Source organism: Typopeltis vanoorti, chromosome 21 (genome assembly GCF_054136105.1).
Source record: "Typopeltis vanoorti isolate ZY-2024b chromosome 21, IOZ_Tvanoo_1.0, whole genome shotgun sequence".
NCBI lineage: Eukaryota > Metazoa > Arthropoda > Arachnida > Uropygi > Thelyphonidae > Typopeltis > Typopeltis vanoorti.
Genome location: NC_143569.1, coordinates 67914841 through 67931427, shown reverse-complemented (window position 1 = coordinate 67931427; position 16587 = coordinate 67914841). Strand labels below are relative to the sequence as shown.

Sequence of the window (16587 nt, the reverse complement as noted above, 5' to 3'; positions counted from 1 at the left end):
AGTAGTTTGTTTTATACAGCTGTCTGAAGCAAAAGTGTTGTCTGTATCCCTTGAAATGGATAAAATTGAGCATCGTGCGGTTATAAAATTCTTTGTAAAAGAAGGTTTAACGCCAAAAGAAATTCATTCGAAGTTCATAAAAGTTTATGGGCACCCTTCTCTTTCGTTTTCAACAATTAAGAAATGAACTGCCGGGTGGAATGCCTTGAAGATGATCCACGTGAAGGACGTCCAAAAAATGTAACAACACCACAAACCATTGATCAAGTGCACGATATGGTATTGGATGACCGGTGAGTCAAAGTGAGTGAAATTGCTAAGACTATAGGCATTTTAAAAGAACGTGTAGGATATATTTTGCATAAAGAATTGCAAATGAAAAAGCTTTGCGTAAGATGGATGCTGCACTTGCTCACAGCAGATCAAAAACGCACTGGCATAAAAATCTCTGAACAGTGCTTGGAGCGTTTTAACAGGAATAAAACTGATTTTGTGCGTCGATTTATTGCTATAGATGAGACTTGAATTCACCATTACACACACACACACACACACACACACCAGAATCCAAACAGCAGTCAAAACAGTGGACAGAAGTCGGTTGTCCAGTGCCAAAGAAGACAAAGTCGGTTCCATCAGCAGGAATGATCATCGCATCGGTGCAGTGGCGGCCGGTGAAAATTTTAATTGCGGGTGCTGCATATACGGGAAAATAAATAAATAAATAAAAACTTTTTTTTTTTCCCTAATCAGTAACGACTTATTAATAAATAAATTTACATACTTTATTAAAAATATTTCATCCTCACCACGAAAAAACACCAATAATAAAAGTTTCGTATCAATAGCAATGACAAGCGCAAACGAATATCGGCGTTAGATCGCAGTGCATTTGTTTCGTGTAACGATAATTGAAAAAATATAATTCTATTCATATTTTCAACAGTGACACTCGTCATAATTCAGCCTTGTATCTATAATAAATAAATAATTATATGATTAAATAAAATAAGATTTACAAAAAATAGTTCGCCACGCACACGCACCAATAATAAACGTTTCATATCTCACAGAAATAACGCGCATAAGCATACTAAAGATACACTGCCGTTTGAGCAGTATGGGAATGACGTAACGTGCAATGACAAGCGCAAACGAATATCGGCGTTAGATCGCAGTGCATTTGTTTCGTAATCTAAAGCGTTAATAGAACAATTCCAATTATTAACTATTCAATCAATGTCGAAATATAAGCTGTAACCTTTAAGATGTATTACATTTATATAATGTTGTAAGCATTGTTATTATTTATAAACACAAACAAAATTTAATTTTTTCATTTTTTTTCCTTGGGGATGCTGCAGTGTCGCAGTGCTTATGTACGGGCCGCCACTGCATCTGTGTTTTGGGATGCTAAAGGTATTTTGTTTATTAATTATTTTGAAAAGGGTAAAACAATATCCGGGGAATATTATTCCGATCTTTTAACCAGACTAGACGAAAAAATTCGTGAGAAAAGACCCAGTTTGCAGAAGAAAAAAATCATCTTTCATCAGGACAATGCACCTGCCCACAAAAGTATTTTGGAAAGGAAAATTAAGGGATCTGCACTATTAATTATTGGCACATCCACCCTATTCCCCAGATTTGGCTCCCTCTGACTTCTATCTCTTCCCAAAACTAAAACTCTTCCTCGCTAGTCAGCGTTTTTCTTCGAATCAAGAGGTGATTGCAGCTGTAGAGGGGTATTTTGCAGATCTTACTGAGAACCACTACAGGGATGGATAATGGTGCTGGAGCATCGCTGGAATAACTGTATTAGTCTTAAGGGTGATCATGTTGGAAAATAAAAATAATTTTGAAATTATAAATTCGCTTTTTTCATTGTTAGGCCGAGAACTTTTCAGACCACACTCTCGTAACTTGGCTTGTTTGAAACCTAATTGCCTGACAGGGTGGTCAATCCTATCTTTTTAGCTTATTTTGGGTAAATTGCGTATGTTCTTCTAGCCAATTTAGCTGTTTGCAGGATGACAACCCGACAGTTTGCGTTAGAAAAAAATCTTTCCACCTCCTTATGACACTGGCTAACCCACCTTCATTTGAAAAGCTGTGATGACGGTTCATCGCGTCCTAGATGGAATTCGAACCAGGACTTTCCAACCAAATGACATCGTTAATTTTTTTTTTTTTTACATAAATCCAGAAATCCTGCTCTGGAGACCAAACATGGAACTTTTGAAGTCACTTCAGGTCTCCAATAACCAGCTAAAGAGACTTACAAAACACCCATATCTAATATTAAACCAATCAGAAGATCAGTGAACAATTACAGTACTATTTTCAGTCATAACATGAACCAGAAAAACAGTTACAATGGTATGGAGATGTGTATACAGAATGCTTTTAACAGAGATCCTAAATATCAAATTTTATCCGGCTGGTATGGAATTATATCAGTTCGAATCATTTTGCCAATAACCAAGTAGACATTTTCTTATGTATATTCTAAATTTTATTCAATTCTGTCCAGTCGGAGCATAGCTATTGCATTATATAATTTCGATATGCTTTATCCCATTTTTGCCTTGAAAATAATCCTATTATAGCAAAAATTCGATTTGCTTGAGAAATTTTTGTAAGGATTTCAAATACCAGAATTGAGAAAAATCCGTCAACTCGGTCAAGGGATAAACTTGCGTATGAACGGAAGATAAAACGACTTATGCAGTTTGCGAAATGCCCCTCAAACCAGAACCTAGAGTAAGCGTGGTTATTCATTCATAAGTTACATAATGCTACTTGTTGCTGTTTTGGATTTGTGATCTCTTCACTGCCACAAAATGGAATTCGCTGTCTGTTATCATGAAATTTGTTCTCTTCCACCTTTCCCAGGCGAAAGCATTACTACATTTGTTTCTAAAGAATGTTGTTAATCGTTAGTCATTTAAACTGAGTGAATTAGTATTCTAAGTATGTTTGTCTGATAAAAATTCATTTCACTAGAAGCGAACCTGCATTATTATTATTATTATTATTATTATTATTATTGTTATTATTATTATTATTGCCTACTACCTCACTTTTTAGCATCAACCAGTCCATACTGTACTTGTAGGAGAGAGAGAGATGAAAGTGCAAGAGTGAAAAGTGTGAGGTAATAATGGATGTGCAATACTACATTTTTCTCACAACAGGAAGTGCAAAATGGCTAGCTCAGTCTAAACTGCTTTCGCAACCAACGTTTAGGTAATTTTTCGTTATAAGGCTTTTGAGTTCGGAGTGTGAAAGAATACGAGATACCTTCAAACTCCGAGGAGAGAAAAAAAAAAAATAGAAATATATTTCTCACCTGATAGAACATAAAATTATGAACTTTAAGATTTAAATGTACTATTAGAGAGAGAGAAAGAGCTTGCGTGTGCTAGTTTGTTTATGTTTTATAGCAGCAGAGTATAAAATATATTTGTTCAAAATAAACATAATAGTCCTTGGAATAAATATCTAATAATTCCATTTTTTAGCACTGAGTCTGTATTTTGATTACTTTTTTCTCGCTTTTAATTTTAATATTTGTTCTTTTATATTATTTTTTCTCCTTTTGACATTTCCTGGTGAGGCTATTATTGTACCTACATTTCAAACTAACACACCTGTAACTTTCTTGCCAATCAGCGTCGAGATTTCAAGGTGTCTCGAGAAATCTCGTAGAAAGATGAAAACATGCGAAGCTAGAGTTCCTCCAACTGGAGAGGAGTCGCTGTCGTCTACAGACTGAGAATGCGTCAGTCTAAAGATGAATTGAGAATGAATAGAAAGTGTAAGAACACGTGATTTCCCTCCTCTTTTATAGTTCGTTTTATCACTTGTGCTTAGAATAATTGAATGTGTTTATCAATTTTGGTAGTTCAGTTCTCTTTTGAGACTTTTGTTTTTGGAATTTTTTTTTTTTACAAGTGTGTGCCTACTGTATATTCCGTGCATCTGCCTCACCTGCGTACTAACGTGTGTGTGTTACGTCAAGTAAAGCCGTTGTGGAATCAACTTATCACTTCATTCAGTTGTTTATGAAATTTCTGTTGTGAAATATTTTTGGAGAAGGTAGGTGTCGTTTTTTTTTTTTTAATCATAAAATTATCATGTACTGAGTTTTTTTTTTCTTTCTTCCCTCCACATTCCATAAGATAACAGATTCCTTTGTCGGAATCTGTGCCTTGCTTTTCGAGATTATGTACTTACAATTAATGCAAGAGGTAAACCATGACGAATAGCTAAAAACAAGTTCATTAAGTCGTTAAATGTATGGAATTTACTTTTAAGTATCTTTTGCAGCATTTTACACGCAAGCGGTAATATATTCGTGCATTGATCTATTTAATTTCTAAAATGTTTAGTTTTTTTTTTTTCGTACAGTCTGGTAGCGATAGTCTTAATATTTGCATAAGAACGGATTGTTGTCGTTTATATCTACAAGGATTCATTTCGCTCAACAGTTTTTGTGTGTGTGCGCGCGCGCGCGCGCATACATTTGTTTTACTATTTGGTAGAACTGTTTCCCGTAGTCACTATTGACCCCCCCCCCCTTCGCTTACCACTTTTTTCAAGACCACGTGATCAGCTGATCATTTTGTTAGGATTGATGCATATTTTTTTTTTTCCCTGGAAACATAAATGATGCGTTTGTTCAGTAGTATGTTATCATTACTTTCATATTTTATATTATCAAAAATTCATGGCTGCTGATGAAACTTGAGAAACTTTTAGTTTCATCGGTATGTTTTTTTTTTTAAATTGATCTCGAACTCTAGATTATCAAGCAGGAATAGCGAAGTCGATTTCGTTACGCTTTCATGCTGTATTTCATGCCTCATACGAAGGCTTGAACTTCTGATATGATATGTAAACATCTTCAAAATTTGTAATTTTTCCTTTGATTGAGGGGGGGAGAATCCTGAGCAGGAATACAGTTTAGCTGATTGAAAGTATTGTTTTATTATTAAATTTATTAAATTTCCGGCTCATATTTTTCATATGTATTTTAGGGTATCTGAATGCGATAATTATATTTCATCTCGTTTCGTATAATTACTCTAGTTAATTTGCAAAAATCAAATTGCCTCTCTTTTCACGATTGACTACCCACTGATGTGTACAGGTGGGCGCTTATCCAGGTAGTCAGATTTAATAAGTTTGGCTAAATCTGCTCTGCTCGATGTGGGACGCGGCCAGCTGGCTGTCATTCCCACAGTACATGCAATAACATGTCTATTCCGTTCGGACTTTTTTTTTTTTTTATAGTTATAGTAAATTGAAAATTTTGGAAGAATGAATGTTATAGATTTTAATCTCTTAAGTTGAATTATATTCAGTTCTCGTTTCTTGTTTTCGCATTTTCTGCTTTGCACTGGAGGAGGGGGGGGGGGTCAAGGAAATCAGTGTGGAAATTAGTGCTGTTTCATTTCAAGATTCCTTTATCTGGGAATTGCATGGGGTAATTCAACAACTCACAAGCGCCGATCACTTGGTTAATATATATAATTGTAAACTTTATATAGAATTAATCTGTCCAGCTGTTTGTAACTGAAAACCACAGGTTAGTAACCAAAGTTTATATTGTAATGGGTGGACCGTTTTGAAAAGGCTAATTAAGTTTGTGGTGGTGGGGGGGATAACTCATTTAAAAAATCGTAGGTTGAGTTTCCCCTATGTTTTTATCTGCATTTGTTCACTATTGCTCAATCTGATGATTGAAATGGTTGTAAGCGTATAAAATATTATACATTAGTGTCCTATACTAGCTTTTTTAAAAACATTTTAAAAGAAGTCTTTGTGGTGTTGTGAAAAATGCCAGCCTTCCAAAAATTCATCTCTCAGAATATACAGCGCTCCGAGATTATAACTACCACCATAAATACAAGCTTGTCCTCAACAAGCATTTTACAAATATTCTATGCCTTACTCAGAAATCGAGCCCTGCAGCCTTCGAAATCAAATTTCTGCCGAAATAACATCTTGTTTGAAATTGAGTTGCAGAATCCTTCTCTTCCTGAATTAAATGTTACGAACGAACTTCTATGAAATCAATTAATAGTTCTTTACTAAAATAAAGAGCCAAAAGGCTTCAGTTCGGCGATGCAAATTTATAAAAATCAAGTGGATATTAAATCCAGCATTGGGCTTTGAAATAATGCTGGATTTAATATCCACTTGATTTTCTATAAATTATAGTTATATTTTTTTATAAGTTTCTCAACTAACGATATTACATTAATATCTTACAGGCTCTGTATGTGTTGGTAGGGGAAATTGTTAAACCGTATATTTAAGAAAACTAATGATTTCTAATCTGTCATATTAATTCATTTATAATTCGTTTTGAGAATCCCAGTTAAGGAAAAAATTTCCCGTTAATAACTTAAGATACACAACATTGAAGGGAATGTGAACAGGTCTACGATATGGACTACTAGTTTTCCGGCGCATCTCAGCAATTAGCGATTTCAACTTTTATGAGCTCTTAACTTTGGGGTTGAGTCTTTCATTTTTTTAAAAATAGTTTTCATTTATTTCGTGTTAAAATAAGAAGTTTCACTTGATTTCATTATTATTCCAAAATTCGCCATTTTAAGTAATAACATGAGCTCATGTCATGCATTTCATAAGCTACAATGAATAAAACTTTCTGCTTATAAGATTATATAAAGGGATCATACCGTCATTACGAAGTTTCAAAATGTCTAATTTAGTTGATATTATAATTGAATTTATTCATGTAAGAAAACGAGATGCTTCAACTTATTTCGTTATCATTCCCAAGATTTTCGCTTAGGAATTATCAGACCTCATTATATACAAAAAAGTTTTCATAAAAAGGCATGAAGTGTTATTAATAGTCATTACCATTATTGGTTGTTGCATTCTTGTACTATCAACCTTCCTGATCCCTCCATCTTTTTTGTGACTTACACCCACAAAAGTTATAAACCTATAAGACATTAACATTATGGATGGGCTAAGTATTTTTCTGTTTCTATTAATTTGATACAAATGTTTGTATTTTTATTTATTTTTTTTATGTAATCTTTAAACTGTGCTCTAGAGACCAAACCTGAACTTTTTTAAGCTACTTCAAGAGGATTTCAAATAAGTAGGATAGTGGTCCAATGCTCTTGTGCTAGGCAATGAAATTCATCTGTCCCAATCAAAAATGTCCAGAGCATGAGCATTTCTGATTTTGAGTGTTGGTTGGAGAGAGAGGCTGACATTATGTTTTTTCCCTCATTTCTGCTATTCTCAGTTTTTAAAGTAAAATTTTGTGCAGAACTGTGCACATGAGGGCTATTGGTGATGATAAGGATTACATGGGAAATTCTTCCCATGTAATCCTTATCATGATACTAAGAGTTTTTAATATTTTTATTTCTGTTAAAAATCTATGAAAGAGTCTAAAAAATGTGAGGCACGTATCCTACATGGAGAATTACCTGATAGTGTTGTTTACTGTTATAAAACTATAGCAGCTTTTTTAAGCCACCTCAGGCTTTCAAATGAGTGGGGAGGTGGGGTATTGCTCATTATAGCTGAAGAACTACAATCAACAAAATTAAAAGTTAGAGATCGTTCATTTGAGGCTGTCTGGTGTAAGATAGAGGCCAGTAGGACAAAATATATTGTTGGTTGCTGCTATGGACTTGGGGGGGGGGGAGAAGATTTAGATGCCACGCATCAGCAGATTAGTACAATGAGTGCAAACTGATTTTGGAATTATGGAAGACTTCAACTATGGAGACATAGATTGGAAGGAGGAAAGGGGGGCATGGCAAGATGAAAGTGAAATTTATACAGTTACTAAGGGAGAATTACCTGAAACATGTTAAAGGGAACCGTGGGTTTGAGAATGCCAGATCTGGTAATAGTCAGATATATTCATTACTAAGGTAGACGCTGCCCACTGCCTCCAATTGGAGAGAGTGACCATGCTGTTCTGTGAGGTTGCTAAAATGTGTAATTCTCTGTCAAGAAAGGATTTATGTTGAACTATAAAGTTGGTAATTATGGCAGTAAGGCATGTGAAGTAGTCAGATTGTTTGAGAGAAGCAGTATCAAACTATATACCCAGGGTCAGGAGAATAAACAAAGTGTGGATTAAGTGAATGAGTAGAGATATTAAGCAAGAGCTGGAAAAAAAAAAAAAAAAAACTCTGGAGGCAATGGAATATGAAGAAAAAAGTTATCAGGTAAAAGGTATTTTTACAAAGTGATTAGTATGGTAAAGAAAGGCCAAATCAGATTGTGAGAAAATCAGCTAAACAGACCAAAGTAAATCCAAAAGAATTTTTTTGTTATGTAGTAAGTAAAGGGGAAAATAATTACGATAGGATGACGATGACTTTAAATAATGCTGATGGTTGGAAGGTGACAGAGACAAAAGAAATAGTTGAGTTGCTGAGTGATCATTTTGCAAATGTGTTTCTTCCAGGTGGAGATTTTACAGTTGCTGATGTGACAGAGAAGTATATCAAAATTGAAGTAGATGAACAGGAGGTGTTCACCATATATAAAATATCAGTGTGAATATAGTAGTGGGACTGAATGGCATGTCAGCCCATGTACCGTGTGAATGTGCAAGAGAATTGGCATTGCCTGTGATGAAGTTATTCAATTTAAGTTTGTTCTGGCAGGGTTCCAGAGGAGTAAAAAGAGAGTAAGATAGTTCCATTGCATAAAGGCAGCTCTATGCAATGGAACTATCTTGCTCTCTTTTTACTTATTATTGGTCTGTAGTTTACTAAACTACAGACCAATTAATATATAAGAAGTGGTTGTTGTTAGAATATTAGAAAAGTTGATTGAAGATAAAATCCAGCAGTAGGTGGATAAGGATGTGATACTCTATAGTGGGCAGCACAGCTTTCTGAATGGTAGGTCTTGTTTTAGTAATTTATTCATGTTTTATAATAAAGTGACAGTAGAATTGGATAAAGGAAATCTACACCGTAATACTGCTGGGCTTTGCAATGGCATTTAACAGACTACAACATAGGAAAACTATTACAAAAGTCAGAGCAAATGGGAATGGAAATGAAGCTAGTAATATGGTTGGGGCAGCTGACAGACACCAGACAGCAGTATATGGTGAATCTAGTAGAAAGAGTAACTAGTGAGTGTCTCAGGTTCTGTATTAGGCCCACTACTCTTTAATTTATATCTTGATGATATAGGGAAAGATTTAAAGAGGTGGGGAGGGTATTCAGTTGTTTGCTGATGATGCAAAACTGGAGAGAACAATAATTGATAAAGGTGATGTAGATATCCTGCAGGATGATTTTAAATAAATTTGCAATTGTGGGCAAAAGATAATGATTGTCAATTTAATATTGCAAAATATACAGTTATGCACTTTGAGTTGAAAAGGTTACATATGTGTGTATCATATTGATGGTACTGAATTGCAGAAGGTGACTTGGGGATAATGGTGGACAGAGTTGAATTTCATAGGCATATTGCAAAATTGGTAAAATAGCTCAAATGATTACTTGGATGTTGAAAAACACTAACAAGCAAAGATAGAGAAGTTGCTATCCCTCTTTATAAGGCTATGATTAGCTGCATCTTGACTACTGTGTACAAATTTGGGGATCAGAAGGTGGATGACAGGTTTGTGGAATGCTCCCTATGAAGATAAGTTAAAGGTGCATGGATTACAAAGTTTAGTTGATAGGTGGAAAAGAGGGGGGACACAATAGTAACTTTTAAGATATTAAAGGAGTTTTATGAAATTGATGCAAAGGACTCTGACTATTTGTCAATACGACAAATAGAGAGCTAGAGATCATTCGTGGAAGTTGTGTAAGAGTAGTAAGGATGTGCAAACTAGATTTTTGCATGGAGTGTTGTGAATTAGTGGAATGAATTGCCAGAATTAGCTACAAGTATATTATACTTTTGCAAACAAGTGGAAAAAAATCTTTCAAGAAATATCTGATTCAGAGTATTTTAATAATATGGTGATAAGTCATTTTCAGTTTTATTTAATATTATACCAAAAAGAGTCTTGCTTTATGCTGAAGAAAATGTAGCTGAATATCAAGGAGGATTCCAACAGTCGACTAGATTTTTACACTTAGACAGATGCAAGAAAAAAAATGGGAATATAATCTGCTGATGCATATTTTATTTTATAGATATTAGAAAAAACATGATAGCATTCATAGAAAAGGCCTTTGGGGAGTATTAGTTGAACTAGGAATACCTCATAAGATAATATGTTTAATAAAAATTTGCACCACTGACAGATGAAGTGTGGTATTGGCTAATGGAATTAGATCTGAATCTTTTGATTTTAAGACAGGATTGAAACGAAGAGGTGCCCTTTCATCCATCTTTTTAATTTAGCATTAGAAAAAAGTATTTGAGAAACTGTGTAAAAGATAACATAAACAGAAGGGTAACATTAGGATATGCAGATGATATATATATGCTTTGTTGGAGAAAATTCTGAAGACATTAGAATAATATTTAGCGAACTCAAAACTGGTGCTGCAAAACTAAGATTACAAATCAACCAGGATAAAACTGAATATTTAAATGTATGCAGAAATCACAATCAAGGGGAACATGACTAGTTTACCATTGGTAACCTGAAATTTAAAATTACCACTTCCTTCAAATATCTTAGAATATCAATACTTGAGATAATAAACTTAGTACAGAAATCCAAGTTAGAATATATGCCTCCAACAGATCTCATTCACTACATCATTTGTTATCTTCCAAAATTCTATCAAGCAGAGTTAATATGGAGTAGAAACCTGGAGCATAATAGACCAAGATGCAAAAGCACTGCAGATCCTTGAAAATTAAATCCTCAGGAAAGAGTATGGACCTTTAAGAGATAATGCAAGAAGTGAGCGGAGAAGAAGACTCAATCAAGGAACTATGACCTCTATAGATCCCCACTTCTATCTGATGAAATCAGAGCATGCAGATTGAGGTGACTTGGACATTTGGAAAGGTGAGGAGAGAATGGCTAAACAAGCATTCAAGATGAAGTCTGATTGAAAGTGACCTAGACCGCAGATGCACTGGAAGGATAATATTATTATGTGACACCTCCAAGGACTCATTTTGTGAGGGCTCTCTACTCCACTCTGCTATTCACATCTCAACATCTGCTCTACTACCATCAATATCTTAGGAATACAGTGGTTTTTACTGGCTATGACTAGGGTTTCTGTTGGATGGATGGTTTTTGCCTGTCACTAGAGGGAGCAAAGGTTTTTCATAGTGTTATCTTGCAGAGCCAGCACAGAGTCTGGTCAGGAGTAATGGGCTTAGTGATCTAAAACAGCGCTTCTCAAACTGTGGGCCGAAGGTTTTGTTGAGGGGGACTGTGAAATAATGAAAACAAATTGAAAATGTTTTAAGATAAAATCTACTAAGTAGATTTTATATCTTAAAAGAAATGCATTTAATTTTTATTATTTTTTATATTTTAATGAGGAAAAAAAATCACACATTGGTGCGGCTTCACAAATTTTGCTTCCTGCCTGTTTCGCCATTAGTGAATATTAGTAAATATATGCTTATTCATATAAGTTTCATTTCAAAGCAGAAATCTAAGAATTGCAGTTTCAAATATTTCACTTGATACTGACTTTTTGTGTAGCAGTATAGAAACACATCCATCACACACATTAAATTGTTTTTATACTTCTTTTATATTTTTAATTCTTTCTTTATTACTAATTATTTTACGTTTCATGTGCTTGTACTGCAAATGTACCATAACAATATATCTATCTATATAAAAATATGAGGTAATGTGCCATGTCAAATGTGTATGTAAGATGCTAAAAATGTCATATTTGCATTTGATTTTTGCAATATTCGCTGTGTATGTTTTGTATTGAATATAAATACAATAAATATTATAATAATATATGTCTATGTTACGATTTTTTTTCGAGGGGGGGTGAAATATTTTAATTTTTCCAAAGGGGGCCCTGATATCCAGAAGTTTGGGAAGCACTGATCTAAAAGATCACTCAGTGTTTTTGGAGATGATATTGGGAAGGATATGACAGGTATATACAGCTATTTGCTAATGATGCAAAGATAGGTAGGGTAATCAGGAATACTGCTGATATGCAGTAGTTGCAGAATGATTTGAATAGATGAAATTGTGGGCATGGGAAAATGGATGTCAGTAAATTTAAAGTCTTGCACTTTAATTTGATTAGATATCCAATGTCGTATTATATTGATGGGATTATGCTAGAAGAAACTGATCAGTGTAAGGATCTTGGTGTGTTTGTAGATTAGCAAGTTGAAGTTCAGGGGCCATGTAGCAAAGATTGCAAATACAACTCAAAAGATAATTACAATTCTGAAACGAATGTTCATATGTAAAGATAAGGATGTCATTTTGCCTCTTTACAAGGCCTTGATAAAATCTCACTTGGAATATTGTGTGCAGGTTTGGTCTCCTGTTTCTGTTGTGATTCTGATATATTGGAGAGAAAGAGAGTGCAGAGGAGAGTGTTAAAAATGATATCAGGATTGTGGAATACTGATTATGAAGATAGATTGAGAATTTCTAGACTTCAGACACCAGCAAACAGGAGAAAGAAGGGTGTTATAATTGACACTTTCAAACTTCTGAAAGGGTCACACAGGATTTCAGCTGACGGAATTTTTCATTTTAAGGAAGGTGGGGAAAGGACAAGAGGGCATCCTTGGAAGCTGAGATTGAATGCTGCTAAGAAGGGGGTGAGGAGGGTTAGATTTTTTTCTCATAGGATGGTGCATTATTGGAATGGATTGCCATTAGATGTTGTGTGTGTAAGTAGTGTGAATGAATTCAGAAAACAAGTTGCCTCCCTCAATGAGTCCCTGACTCCCTGGAGGTCTCTCTTAATAATAATGATATCCCCACCAATATTTAATACTGGTCTGGGTAATGATCTTTCCTATGTGTTTTTTTTTTTTCATTAACAAATGCTGAGGCAATTGATGTGATGTCAGCAGCCTCTGTCATGAAGATAGTCCAGATTCAAACTTTGTTTGCTTATGCTTGCATAAAGGATTAAAACAAGAATATAATTTTTCATCAAGTATAATATGTACCTGATGATACAGCATAATCTGGAATCATATCAACATTGTCTTATTAAAGAGAAAGGTTCCCACAATATTTGGTCAGCAGTGGGAATGCACACTCGCTGCTGACTATATAGAACTATCCACTTTCAGTGGACACTTGGGAGTGTTGGTGGATATGGAGATGAAGTTTAGGGGACACATTGCAAAAGTAGCTAAATCAGCTCATCAACTCACTTGATTGTTGAAAAATACCTTGACGAGCAGAGACAAGCAAGTTATTGTACCTCTGTACTGAGCCTTGATAAGACCTGATCTCGACTACTGTGCCCAGATTTGGTCACCTAGGTTCCTTCTTGATGGGGAGGAGGTGGAGAGGATTCAGAGGCGAGTGACCAAGATGATAGCAGGTCTATGGAATGAACCATATGAGAACACGTTGAAGATTTGTGGGTTGCAGAAATTAGTTGATAGGTGGAAAAGGGGAGATATGATTGAGACATTCAAATTGCTAAAGGGTTTCTATAGGATTAATTCAGAGGATATTTTTGAGATCAGGACTGGTGGTGGGAGAACTAGGGGACACCTATGGAAGCTGGGCAAGAGTGTGATTAGCAGGGGTGTTAGAGTTGGGTTCTTTACTTTTAGAGTGGTAAATGAGTGGAATAAGCTGCCAGAGTCTGTTGTGGGTGCTATGACAGTTAGTGAGTTCAAGGCAAGGTATGATAGATACTGTGAGAATGTCGTATAGTTGTGGACATGATGTTTAGGGCCTCCCTCGATGAGTCTAAGGACTCCCTGGAGTCGCCCATAATAATAATAGATATACAAATTGTCAGGGAAGTATAGAGGGAGAGAGTGTACAGAATAGGCAAAATAGAAATCTTTTCCAGTATGTGAACATAACAAAAGTTGATAAAGGCCAGCCTGGTTGGCCGAGTGGTTAACATATCCACTCCCAGCCAAAAGGCTGCAGGCTCGAATCCTGCCGGGGCATTGATGTTTGTGAAAATAGTAGTGGTGGTGGATGCTAGATGCCATTGGTGTAGATCATCGGTTCCCGAGCAGTGATATGTGTATCCCTGGGGGTACGTACTGGGTCATTCAGGGGTACACGAAAAATAATCAGTAATGGTGGAAAAACAAGTAAAGTGAACAAAATACAAAACATTAGTAATGAACAATAAATGTCAGTATTTAAAAACAGCTATTTTAAAGACCAGGGGTACAATTTATAGAAATGAGTTTAAAAGGGATATGCAAGTGGGAAAAGGTTGAAACCACTGGTGTAGATGATGATGGTAGTTGCAGTTCTTTGTAGTGGGTGGATTGAGTGGTGGAGAGTTGTAAAGTAGGTACCCTCCCTTGATGAGTCTCTGGACTCCTTGGTGGTGTCACACAATAATAAAATAATAATAAAAAAGATATTTTATTCTTCATGCAAGATATGAAGTGCATGAAGAATTCATAGTTAAATAGAATATAATACTAAGCCTTAACATAAAGTCTTTATTTACTAACATATGCCTTAATGGCATACTATTTCTGATTAAAAATAAATTTGTGTGATGGCATTGCTTTATCGGAGCTCTTAATAATCTCTGGCTATTTTATCTTGCACAGCAAACTGTACATGCATAGCAGCTACTGTCATAAGCTTCCAACTTTTATATGGAAGATTTTGAACAGAAAAGGACTAATCTTGCTACCATTAAAGTTTTCATCAGGCTGCATTATGCAGATGTTTTTAAATTTGATCTTTTCTCCCAAACATGTTTAAATGCATTTTTGATACAACTAAATTCGGAAATTGTTATCCGGCCCTCAGACAGGTGAGGTGCCTGAGGTCGCAATGTGCATTCGAAAAATCAGTGCTCAATGTGTCCTGCCATTCACACCAAGTCTCGCAGCTGGCTGTGTTCTTCATCGACCTGTGAGCTGAGTGATTCGCTGCTCAGAGTTGTCCAGAGTTTATCACAAAAATCAGCCAGCCTGGCTGGCAGAGTGGTTAGCGCATTTGCTCTCCTGCCAAAAGGCTGTGGGTTCGAATCTCACTGTGGGCATGGATGTTTGTGATTGTCTGTGGAAATACTAGTGATGGTAGTCGGTGGTAGATGCTGTTGGCATAGTTAGTGGATTGAGTGGTGGAGACAAAGTTGTACAGCAGGTGTCCTCCCTCGATGAGTCTTTGGACTCCCTGGATGTCAAATAACAATAATAATAGATAACCATCACCATAGAATTAGCTTTACCATTTACTAGGATTTGAAGGGGATAAATTAACCCCTTCAAACCGTGGAAAGGTACAGAGGCAGATAACAAAGATAGTTTCAGGACTGTACAATGTTAGGATATTGGCTGAGGGAATGTGGACTGCAGAGTTTTCGCTGGACAGAAGGAGAGGTGATATAATTGAGACTTTTACACTCTTGAAAGGTAGTTACAGGGTTGACACTGGGGACAAGTGGCCATCCCTGGAAGTTTCGAAAGGAAGCTGTGAGCAAGAGGGTGAGGAGTGGTTTCTTTGCATGGAGATTGGTCGAACTGTGGAATGCATTGCCTGATAGTGGTGAGAGCAAGAACGGTCAAGGAGTGGTATGAGAGACTTTGTGTTTCCTAGGAAGGACCTCCCACGATGAGTCTTTTGACTCCATGGAAGCCTGAATAATAATAATAATAATTACTAGCTGCTAGTTATTTTTTTATAAAAATAGTTTATTTATTCCAAGTTATTTTTATTACTTAGTACCTCCATGAAGTTTGGACTCGTAAGTGCCCACTACACAGACCACATTAATGCATTTGTTTCTGTTTTGTGTGTGCGCACGCATGCGTGCTAAGGTTGGTTGCCTGTTTTTGTAGGAGGAAAACTTACTTTCTGTTACCTGTATGAAACCAGGTAACTTGCCTTCAATTGAAAAATACCTTATGAAGAAGATTCTTCACACCATGATGAGTATCAAATAGCCTTCTTCGAACAAAGGATGCATACATATAGATTTCAAAATGGAAAACTAAAACGTGCAATTCATTTGTACATGATTCCATTATCATTGCTAATAACAAAAAAAAAAAAGCAGAATTCTATAAATAGAGAAAGGATAGCTAAGGATAAATTCTCTTTTCATTTAAAAAATGAAACTTCAACTGGTGAAAATGTTCTTCTGTAGAAAAATCCAGAGCATTATAATAACAGTGAATAAATGCTAATTATTATTATCTGACCATCTTATATTAATATCATAAGTATTAGCATTTATTTATAAGTCAGAGACTCATAAATAAATACTAATACTTATGATATTTCTTCTCCAGCCAGATTACTTATTACAAACATGTTCTAGCATAAAGATATGCATACTTTGTCATGAGCATTTATCATATGGCTTAATGAAAGGAAACATATTTAAAAATAGTGCTCATGCCATTTTATTTGTCAGAGGCATTGTCAAGATATAAGCAGTATGCATGCTGGCTCTACAAAAA

The 16587-nt window shown here is 35.4% G+C and overlaps 1 protein-coding gene and 1 pseudogene across 3 annotated transcripts in view; one reads left to right on the top strand and one right to left on the bottom strand.

Moving 5' to 3' along the window:
* The window catches only part of RhoGEF3 (Rho guanine nucleotide exchange factor 3), a 424099-nt gene that overhangs the window by 60704 nt on the left and 346808 nt on the right, over positions 1-16587 (top strand). Inside the window, exon 1 of one of the 3 annotated variants that reach the window (XM_090411469.1) lies at positions 3897-4101. The exons of the other annotated variants lie outside the window; for them this stretch is intronic. The gene's annotated coding sequence lies outside the window, so the exon portion shown is untranslated. Of the gene's footprint in view, positions 1-3896; positions 4102-16587 lie in introns of those variants that run through there. 3 annotated transcript variants of the gene reach the window in all.
* On the bottom strand, positions 14920-15063 carry LOC150094945 (5.8S ribosomal RNA; annotated as a pseudogene).